The sequence below is a fragment of the Mytilus trossulus genome, chromosome 11, assembly GCF_036588685.1.
Source record: "Mytilus trossulus isolate FHL-02 chromosome 11, PNRI_Mtr1.1.1.hap1, whole genome shotgun sequence".
NCBI classification, from domain to species: Eukaryota; Metazoa; Mollusca; class Bivalvia; order Mytilida; family Mytilidae; genus Mytilus; species Mytilus trossulus.
In genome coordinates, this window is record NC_086383.1 from 3,003,682 (window position 1) to 3,015,253 (window position 11,572).

Sequence of the window (11,572 nt, forward strand, 5' to 3'; positions counted from 1 at the left end):
ATACAGTTTACCACTCGGAAAGCAAACCAGTTCAATGTGAAAGACGAGATACTGGTTTCGTCTTTTTGTCCAGTTAACTCCACTGTTGATATCTAAATGAATAAAATTTGTTCGTACAACCAATGCAATAAGAAAATTTTAAATAGTTCGTTGTAATCTTCTCTTAATTTTTGTTTAAAGCCTTTATCATTAGGACGGGACCGTTTAATAAGTATTAAAAATGAAAAAGCTTAACAATCTAAAAGTAAACCATCATGGGTCAATGTACGGCCTTCAACACGGAGCGTTGGCTAACATCGAGCAATAAGCTATAAAAGGGCAATATGTCGACACATGTCGACACATGTATCTTGGCATTGCACAAGGTCGTATTTTTCTCTGGCAGTTTTAACTAAAATGATACAAAATTAAATAACATGAAATTCTGTTGTTTGGTTTCAGAGGAGTTAAAATGACAAACAGTTGCAGAAGAACACTGAAGCAAAAAAGTACAAAGGGTCGTAATTTCTTGTCGATATGCACAACTACGTAGTATGTCCTTATTATTTACAAAGTTTCATAAAGCTCTGTTGTGTGGTTTCAAAGAGCTTGAGATGACAAACTGTTGAAGAAGTACCTTAATGCAAATAAGTTAAAAGCGATGTAACTCCTAGAAAAAAATGAATCGTAACATCTTGTCAATTTTTACATCTACATAGTATGTCCTTATTATCTACAAAAGTTCATGAAATTATGTTGTGTGGTTTCAGAGGAGTTAAAATGACAAACTGTTGCAGAAGTACATTGAAGCAAATAAGTTGAAAGAGGCGTAACTCATAAAAAAATGTAATTTCCTGTCGATATGCACATCTAGACTGTCCTTATTATCTACAAGTTTCATAAAATTATCTTGTGTGGTTTCAGAAAAGTTGATATCACAAACTGCTAAAGTAGTACCTTAAAGTTAATAGGTTCAAGGCGATGTAACTCCTAGAAAATTTCCTGCCGATATGCATATCTACATAGCATGTCCTTATTATCTTAAACGGTTTAATGAAATTGTGTTGTGTAGTTTCAGAGAAGTTGCGATGACAAACTGTAACAGTAGTACATTAAAGTAAATAAGTTCGAAGAGGCGTAACCCTTAGAAAAATATGAATCGTAATTTCCTGTTGATATGCACAACTACATAATATGTCTTTTTCATCTAAAAAGGTTTCGTGAAATTCTGTTGTGTGATGATAGGAGTTGCGAAGACAAGAAACAGGACTGACGAACGGACTGACGGATCAAAAACATGATACTCTCCGCAACGTCGTTGCATGGGGACTAAATATATATTATGCGGAAAGTGGTGTAATTTATCATTTGTTTGTAGTAAAACTGAGGTTGAATGAATTGCTTCCCCTTATTTGCCAAAGTTGAAATGAAATAATTTATGCAAAAAAATGTTTAGTAATTTTTGAAACAGTTTGAATAATACAATGTAATACATAATTATCTCAATTTAAAAGATTAATATTACAAATGCATCACTTTCTTGTATAAATATTTGTATATACATAAACATGATAAACTCAACATAGATACCAGGACTAAATTAGTATATACGCCAGACGCGCGTTTCGTCTACAAAAGACTCATCAGTGACATCTTTCCTGTATCTTTTCTCGTATTTTTCGTTAAGACCATCAGGTTCTAAGGTGTGGAGTTGGTGAATCCAAAAGTTTTCTCTTCCCCTTCTTGCCGTGGTGTCCCACTCGGTGTTGACATAAGAGAGCGTCCGTTCGGCTATGTACAGTTACTTGTCCACATACAAGTCCATGTCGATGTCCGGTCTTAATTGGGTATGCACAGAGAGTCATTACAAATACTAAATTAGTAACATAGTATAATCTTGTATATAAAATAAAAAAAGAAGATGTGGTATGACTGCCAATGAGAAAACTCTCCACAATAGACAAAAATGACACAGAAATTAACAACTATAGGTCACCGTACGGCCTTCAAAAATAAGCAAAGCCAATACCGCATAGTCAGCTAAATAAGGCTCCGAAATGACAAAGTAAATCAATTCAAACCAGAAAAATAAAGACCTTTTTTGTACAAAACAAGAACGAAAAACAAAAAGGTAACACATAAACAAACGACCATCTGACTTGCGACAAGCACAGGCATACATAATGTAGCGGGTTTGAACATGTTAGCGGAATCCTAATTCTCCCCCAACCTGGGACAGTGGTATAACAGTACAACATAAGAACGAACAATAAAAATCAGTTGAAAAAACCTTAACTCATCAGATGGACTAAAACACAAGTGGACGTGGCCGGGAAGTTGAATATACCAACAACAAAAAGACACTAGGAACATATCTAAAAGTACTCGCAGTTAACTGACAACTAACTAAAAAAAAACATCTCAGACTAAATTAACACGATGATGACTGTTGTACCCAAATCTTGACTCTTTTATTTTGTATGTCTGTTTAGTTCATTCATCATTGTAAATTTAACGGACTTGTTTTGGACTGTCGTACAAAGTAAGAGGTTTAGCGCTATAAAACCAGTTAAATCCTCCAACTTCTACATTTGAAAATGCCTGTGTACCAAGTTAGGAGTATGGAAGATCTTGTCCATTCGTTTTTTATGTCTTTTGTCATTCGGTTTTGCCATGTGATTAGGGACAAACCGATTCGATTTTCCTCTGAGGTCAGTATTTTTGTGATTTTACTTTTTAATAATCCGTACACATCCAACATCCCATGGATTTAGTGTAAAGACGTCATAAACAGTCAGATAAAAAACAAGAGCTTTCGAAATGCCAAGATTATATATTTATGTTTTACACTAAAAAAAAAAAAACTTTACACTAAAAACAAAATAAGATAAAAACACACGTTCCAACCAAGACACTATTCTAGTTCTAACTATGAACATTTAACAAAAAATTCTAGTTGAAGAAACAAATGAGACTACTTACTTCAAGGCATCTGATATCTGATTCAACTATGGATCTGTAAATAACAACGAAGGGAACTGTTCAATGTCTATCCATGTTTGAAATACTATATAATGTGTCCTTGTTACTAATTGTAATATGAATTAGAAGCGTGTCTTTATCTAAATGTTTTGCGCATGAGTATATATACATGTCTACGTCGTCATTCTGAAGTATTTAAACATTTCAAGTATTGTTTGCAGTACAATTGGTCGGTAATTAAATATGTCTACTGATACTTCCCACGTTAACTTATACGGGAAACATATATAACACTTTTAAAACTGAAAATTTAAAAACGTGTCGATCTGTGTGAATCTGTATCGAAAATTAATAAAAACAAGGAAACACTAATGCAGGGAAAAAATACAACGGAGTTACATGAAACATGATATACAATTATCATATACTCAATAAGGTGGTTAATTGTTTCTGTCCTGGATAAATAAGAAGGTGTATTAATAAATACTAATATACATTTATTTAAATAAATTACGTCTCAACTTCGGTGAAGGACTTTTGATGTGAGTTATAAAACATTTGATTTTTCTACTCTTTACACAAGTATTCCACATTCCAAACTAAAAGACAAATTAAAAGAGTTGGTATTACTTTGCTTCACAAAAAAGAATGGCCAACGTAGATACAAGTATCTTGTCTTAGGGAGGGATAAATCCTACTTTGTAAAGAATCATTCTGATTCAAATAAAAAATTCTCTGAAACCGATATTATCAAGATGCTTGATTTCTTGATTGACAAAATATTTGTTACGTTCGGAGGACGTGTTTTTCAACAAACTGTCGGCATCCCAATGGGAACAAACTGTGCCCCTCTACTTGCTGACTTGTTTCTTTATTATTATGAGGCTGACTTCATGCAGGAACTTCTTAGGAAGAAAGATAAGAAGTTAGCAAAAGCCTTTAACTCTACTTTCCGCTATATAGATGACGTTCTTTCACTAAACAATTCAAAATTCGGTGACTATCTGGATCGCATCTATCCCATCCAATTGGAGATAAAGGATACTACAGATACAGTTAAGTCGGCTTCATATCTTTACTTACATGATTTTCTTGGTAGAGGGTTACTGCTCACAAGGAAGCTAATAAACCAAGAGTTCCAAATGGTGAAGTTGAAATCAATCCTTCGTAAATTTTACGGACGCCATCACGAGTTGGTTGACCGTTATGGAATAACCGTTTCACAAATGATATCGGATATGTTCCTTACGTCGTAACTACAATCCCCTTCCCTTTCGTGAATTTGACCTACCGAATTAGACTTTTTACCGGATTTGTAATCACATAAGTAACACGACGGGTGCCGCATGTGGAGCAGCATCTGTTTACCCTTCCGGAGCACCTGAGATCACCCCTAGTTTTTGGTGGGGTTCGTGTTGTTTATTCTTTAGTTTTCTATGTTGTGTCATGTGTAATATTGTTTTTCTGTTTGTCTTTTATATTTCTAGCCATGGCGTTGTCAGTTTGTTTTAGATTTACGAGTTTGACTGTCCCTTTTGTGTCTTTGGTCCCTCTCTTATAAACACATTCCCAGTTAACGTTTTTTTTTAATCTTGGGGTTAATCTTAATAATTGGTACTAGTAGACCTTTTCAACAATTGTCTACAACCACAGTTGAGCACGACTTCGACAGTTAAGATGTGTGGGTCGTCTTATTATAAAGATTGAAAATAATGCTATTGATCACTATTGGATTTATTAGTTGACATTTCTTTGGTTGGCAATGATACATCTTTCTACCAAAGTCCAAATGACATGGATTTTGTTTAAACTTAAAATAAAGAAGAGGATTTACTTAACGACTAAAAGGGAATCAAATATGAAGACGAAGACTGGTGTCAAAACAGCACATCATTAACTAAGTTTCTACTGTGTGAAGGCCGTTCAAATTACCAACATTTTCAGGACTTGGTTCAGGCCACAGGCACTTGTCTCAGATTTTTTTGCCCTATATATATTAAGGTATATTATAGGAATTCTTTTCTGAGATAAGTGCCTGTGGTTCAGGCTCACAAAAAAAATGCGACGGGGTTTTACTAGTATAGTAATGATTATAAAACCGGCAAAGCTTTGTCAAGAAAAAAGAGAAACAGAGAAACAATGTCTGACCCGTTGACAACAAAATAAAAAATAGCAATGACAGTGTAACCTATAAAACCAACGATACTTGATCAACACGGACCCCATTCAACTCCATAATGCATTGCTTTGCGATACCCGCTTCTTGTAAGACACCTTACGATAGTTTTCGACAACTGGGGAATTGCTCTACGATAAAGGGAACACTAGCAATTATAAGGGCCAATCAGTTCGTGATGATGACTATATAATTAAATAAGTTATAACCTAAGTCATCGGAATCCCAACCCCTGCTTATCACTGTTCAAAAAGAATTTGCAATGCTCTATAGTAACTAGCGTGTTCAGTGTATTATAAATTCAATAGGCAGGTTTGCGTAAGTACTGCTTCAATGGTGAAACCCTGGAACGAGAAATCAATTACCCCCCCCCCCCCTTTCCTATTCATGAAGGAAATACATCAACTTTAACCAGGCATCTTGAAGCGGCGTAGTCTTTCGTTGGTAATAATGGCGATGTGATCTTTTCCTTCTACTTTTGAAATCAATATATTTCCACCCCTCCCGAAATTGAATATGTACATCGGGTACGAATATTATAAGCTCGTTTGTAAAACGCAAAATCGACTGTATTTACAAGTGTGTAACAGACGGACATACAGTCCAGAATTTTACAGAATTTCACAGAAACACATTTATCGTGATTTATTATGATGTAATATCAATATTATTATATATGTTAGAGAAATTAAAACTGTATTTACTCTTTTTATATATCTTCTGTAGCTATACATAACCGCCAAATCGAATGTATATACGTAATGATAATCAGACGTTTTTTTGTATTTGAGACGACCCCTTTATTTTACCTGTAAACTGTGGGTGTCATCAGTCGGTGTCGAGAGTTGTTGAAAAGGTCTAGTAGTCAGTACTTAAACAATTCCTGGATTAACTCTAAAACAAGTTATGGCACATGTTAATAACGAATAAAGATAGACCACAAATATACACGTAGTTGTAGGTACTGTAAGGAACGGACTATTTTATTCTATATTAACTGCCTTTTTCTGTTAGTACGAACACAAAATTCTTTTCGCGTAATAGAACTTTATTTCTTATGAGTGTTTGCAAATCCGAATATTTTAGAGCCAAACATTTATAAGAACCGAAACAGTAAAGAGCTAGATGACTTAACATGATTCAATGTAATAGTCTAATCAATCTAAGGTCAACGTTGCCTGTGAGAGTTGAGATCTAAATTTCAGAATAATTTGTAAGTTTACAAAATAAATTTTGATAAGATTGTTAGAATGTTTTAAAATTTGAATACTTTATGTTGTTGTTATAAATGAATACATTAAAATGTGTAGTGCTACACGGATACAGTTTAAATATTGTATTCTAACAAATGATTTGCAGTGATTTTAAGAGAGATGCTTTCAAGATTGCCGCACGACAAATGTATCAATATTCTTCTCAACAGTTTTTCAACGCCTCGCAAATCTTTGTTAATATTACACTCACCGAAACAAAGACAAATGATTTAAAGATTATTATTATTGTCAAGGATTATCTATCTCAATCTATAAAGGTGTTTTTGATGTAAAGCATGATGTTATCGAGAAGACATCCACTGGGTAGGTTTTTTATAGTCTATTATTAGGTATGCAAATTATACGTATTCTATAGCAACTACATATTCATACAAAAGGATATCTCATATTGCACTAGTGCATATAAAGCTTCAAACTAGAATTGACATCAGGACAAACATATTTTCACAAGATATGCTTTACAAAAAAAGTATTTTTTACACTGATGTGATGGCTTGTACAATTCCCGAATATTGACAAATTTTCATGCAGTGACCTTATTGTACAAAAACCTCTCTGTGATGTTTAATAATAGCATATTAAAGTAACCATAATTTGTATATTCGAAATTAAATACATCTTAGATCAAAAGGATGGAAGGGGTAAATGCGAGAATCTACATTTTATAAAAGAGGGATACATATGAACACGGTCTGCAAAGAAAGAGGGAGTAAAAGACTAATTCTCGTCGGTTTTTCCTAACATAAAAACAAATTTCGAAATTCGAAAATGAAGGAAATTTTAAAATAAAGAGCAAAATGTAAAAAGATACCAATGGAACAATAACAAATCCGACCGAATCATTGCTAACGAAATAAAAGCGATCAATATTCAACACTGAAAACTAAAAATTTAGCAGTCACCACAATAACTCCATGACAAACATGACACGCTAGACCACAATAACTTCATGACAAACATGACAAGCTAGACCACAATAATTCCATGACAAACATTACACTGCATACCACAAAAACTCCATGACAAACATGACACGTTAGACCACAATAACTCAACTCCATGACAAACATGACACGCTAGACCACAATAACTCCACGACAAGCATGACACGCTAGATCACAATGTTTTTTGGAGATATCTTCAAATATTATCAGAGTACGTGACTTTATAATAATTTTTACAAAGTTTCATCAATTGTCTACTAGTCAGACACATTTTGGTTCATGTGTCTGACAGAAATTATTACAAAACTGTCAGTGATTACAACACCTTACAATGATTTGTAATGAAATTAGCTTATTCGTTTAGTTTTTATTTAGTCCTTCTGACAACGCAGTCATGACTTTGAGTGCCTGCTTCTACAGAGCAAGGGATACTGTTGCGAACTAAAGATTAAAGTGCACACAATATGCAACAAGTAATATAGATATAGTTCAAAATGATACATAATGGAGAAACATAAAATATGTCAGTGTGTTCACTTGACAATCCAGTATAACTAAATTCTACCAGCGAGAATAAGGCATGTACGGTGTAGAGAATATAGAAATGGGTAATATGTCAAAGAGACAACCATCCGACTTAAGAGCAGAAAACAACAGAAAGAAACCACTGGAGGCGGACTTTAGCTGACCCTTATACAAAATGTGTACTTAATCAGTAAAAATGGACGTCATACTAAACTCCAAAATATATAATAGAACTGAAATTAAAAAAGAACTTACAAGACTAACCATGACCATGGAACGACTTGGGACAGCCGCACAAATGCGGCTGGGTTAAACATGTTTGTGATATTTCAACCCTCTCCCTATACCTCTAGCATGTCTAGCCAATGTAAACATTACAAAAACACCATAATACGCACAGTAAAATCAGTTTAAAAGAAGTTACAGTCCGATGTCACAATAGGTTAATAAACAAAAGAAACTAAAAAAAAATGAAACTAAATTCGGCCATTGTCTTCTTCCAAATTGACATTACGACTTAAAATGAATACAATATCTAATCAAAATGAAGTTAATACTTTATAATAATTTTTGTCCAAAGCGTTGTTCTGGTCTCACTTTTATCCGAAATTCTTAATGGAAAAAATGTGAATTCTTGGAATGTAACAGAACCAAACAACTGAAGAGCTAATTTATCAAAACGAAATAAAAATAACAACTCCATATCAGGTTCAACTTTGGAAAATTTTAAATGATTAAGTGTTGCTTTCGTAATGTCCAGTGACAAATTTGTCATTCATGTTCAGGATGAGAACAAATTAACAAACATTACAACAGGTAGTTCGTGTAATAGACACCAGGACGAAGGAAAGGAAATTCGGACTGCTAAAGGGAAATGAATGACTATTGGATAGAGATAACGTTTGCCTTGCCACAGGCCACCGCCGGACCCAGAACAAGTTGTTGTAAGGCTTATTTACGTGCAGAGAGCGTGGCACTCTCTCTCTATTCACATCCCATTTTGACCGGACGTGGACATGTACGTGTACGTCTCACTATGCCATACTGACTCTCTCTTATGTGTGTTTTTTTTATTATTATTTGTGCCGGTAATCATCAGCTCGGTATTCAATTTTGGCATAATTTAAAACAAAACTTCTTAAAACTGTATGCCTTCAAGGGGTACTGGAAATTAAAATATGAACACTTAGGTCCTCTTCCGTCCAGCACAAATATTAAAAAATAACACCTTAGAGGGCGTCCGTTTGGCTTAGTGAGACATACAAGTACCTTTCCGTGACCGGTCTAAATGGGATGTGCAGCGATAGTCAATACACATTCTTAATAATTAACATAGTACGATCTTGTTTATAAGGTTATATATTTTTTTTATGTCTTACAAAAATGGATGTCTGTTTGTTTACATTTTTCTATTCTCATTTTTATCTATTATAATCACTGGAGAAAAAATTCGCTACATCATAAAAAGAAGATAAAAACACACGTTCCCAGTTAGACACTATACTAGTACCTACATGTACTGTGAACATTTAAACAAAAATAGTTGAAGAAAAACAAAGTTGACAACTTACTTCAAGGCATCTTACATCTGATTTAAATATGGATCTGCAAATAACAATGCGGGAAACTTTTCAATTACTACCCATGTCTTAAATACTATATAATTTGTCCGTGTTACTAAAATAAATATGTATAAGAAGTTTGTTTTTCTCGAAAAGTTTTGCGCATGAGTATATACACATTTCTTCTTTGTCATTCTAAAGTATTTAATAATTTCAAGCATTGTTTGCAGTACAATTGGTCGGTAATTAAATATGTCTGCTGATACTTCACACATGAACTAATACGGAAAACATATATAACACATTTAAAAAAAAAAATAAGAACGTGTCGATCTTTGTGAATCTGTATCGAAAATTTAAAAAAAACAAGGAAATAGAAATACAGGGAAAAAATATAACGTATTAGTAGTAAGTATTTTAAATTTCACATGGTTACCTCTAAAAATGGAATGGCTAAGTCATGGCAAAATTGCTAAGGTATAAAGAGGAACCTCAAATAGAGTTCTAGGTACAGTATACAAATGGAATTTTATGGTGAAAATGAGGTGTGTTTGTCTTGTATCATGTATTGATTTCCTATTATCTAACTCAAATGAGCCTGTATCGCTCAACTCGTTTTTATACAAGACAAGACACATATCTATAATGAATTAAAATTGTGTGGGACAATATCTGTCTGGCTGTTCATTTTGGTTGTTTTTTCTGTTTACACTTTTTTCTATTTACTATTTGCTAGAATCAAAAATCGTCTTTTTAGGGCAAACATGTTCTTTTCCTACATATAATCAAAAAACATTTATGAAGTTTGTCCGTCACAATGACATTTACATTGTCCTTAACATTGTTATTGGTGTGGAAATATATCAGTCATGATAAACTTTTCTTGGCACCATAAATGACACTTGGTGTTTTAAAAAGTCTGTCTGTCACGATGAGCTCTACATGGCACCATACATTTTTACTAGTGTTGAAGTCTGCCCGTGACGATGAGCTCAACGTGGGACCATGCATTTTTACTAGTGTTGAAGTTTGCCCGTTACGATGAGTTATACATGGCTTCATACATTGTTACTGGTGTTGAATTCTGTCCGTCTCGATGATCTCTACATGGCCGATTACAGTTTAACTGGGATTAACGTCTGTCCGTCAGGATTAGCTCTACATGGCCCCATACAGTGTAATTTGGGTTGAAGTATGCCCGTTACGATGAGCTCAACGTGACACCATACGGTGTTGTTTATGTTGATGTCTGTCCGTCACGATGAGCTCTACATGACACCATACATTGTTATTGGTGTTGAAATCTGTCCGTAACGAGGTGTTCTACATGGCCCATTACAGTGTAACTGGGGTTTAAGTCTGTCCGTCACGATGTGCTCTACATGGCCCTTTACAGTGTAACTGGGGTTGAAGTATGTCCGTCACGATGAGCTCTTCATGACACCATACAGTGTTATTAGTGTCGAAATCTGTCCGTCACGAGGTGCTCTACATGGCCCATAACAGTGAAACTGGGGTTAAAGTCTGTCCGTCATGATGAGCTATACATGGCACCATACAATGTAACTATCGCTGATGTCTGCCCGTCATGATGAGCTCTACATGACAACATACAGTGTTACTATTGTTGATGTTTGCCCGTCATTATGAGCTCTACATGGCACCATAGAGTGTTACTATTGCTGATGTCTGCCCGTCATGATGATCTCTACATGGCACCATACAATTTTACTATTGCTGATGTCTGCCCGTCATGATGAGCTATACATGGCACCATACAGTGTTTCTATTGTTGATGTGTGCCCGTCATGATGAGCTGTACATGGCACAATTCAGTGTTACAATTGTTGATGTCTGCCCGTCATGATGAGCTCTACATGGCACCATACAATGTTACTATTGTTGATGTCTGCCCGTCATGATGAGCTATACATGGCACCATACAATGTTACTATTGCTGATGTCTGCCCGTCATGATGAGCTCTACATGACATCATACAGTGTTACTATTGTTGATGTCTGCCCGTCATTATGAGCTCTACATGGCACCATAGAGTGTTACTATTGTTGATGTCTGCCCGTCATGATGAGCTCTACATGGCATCATACAATGTTACTATTGTTGATGTC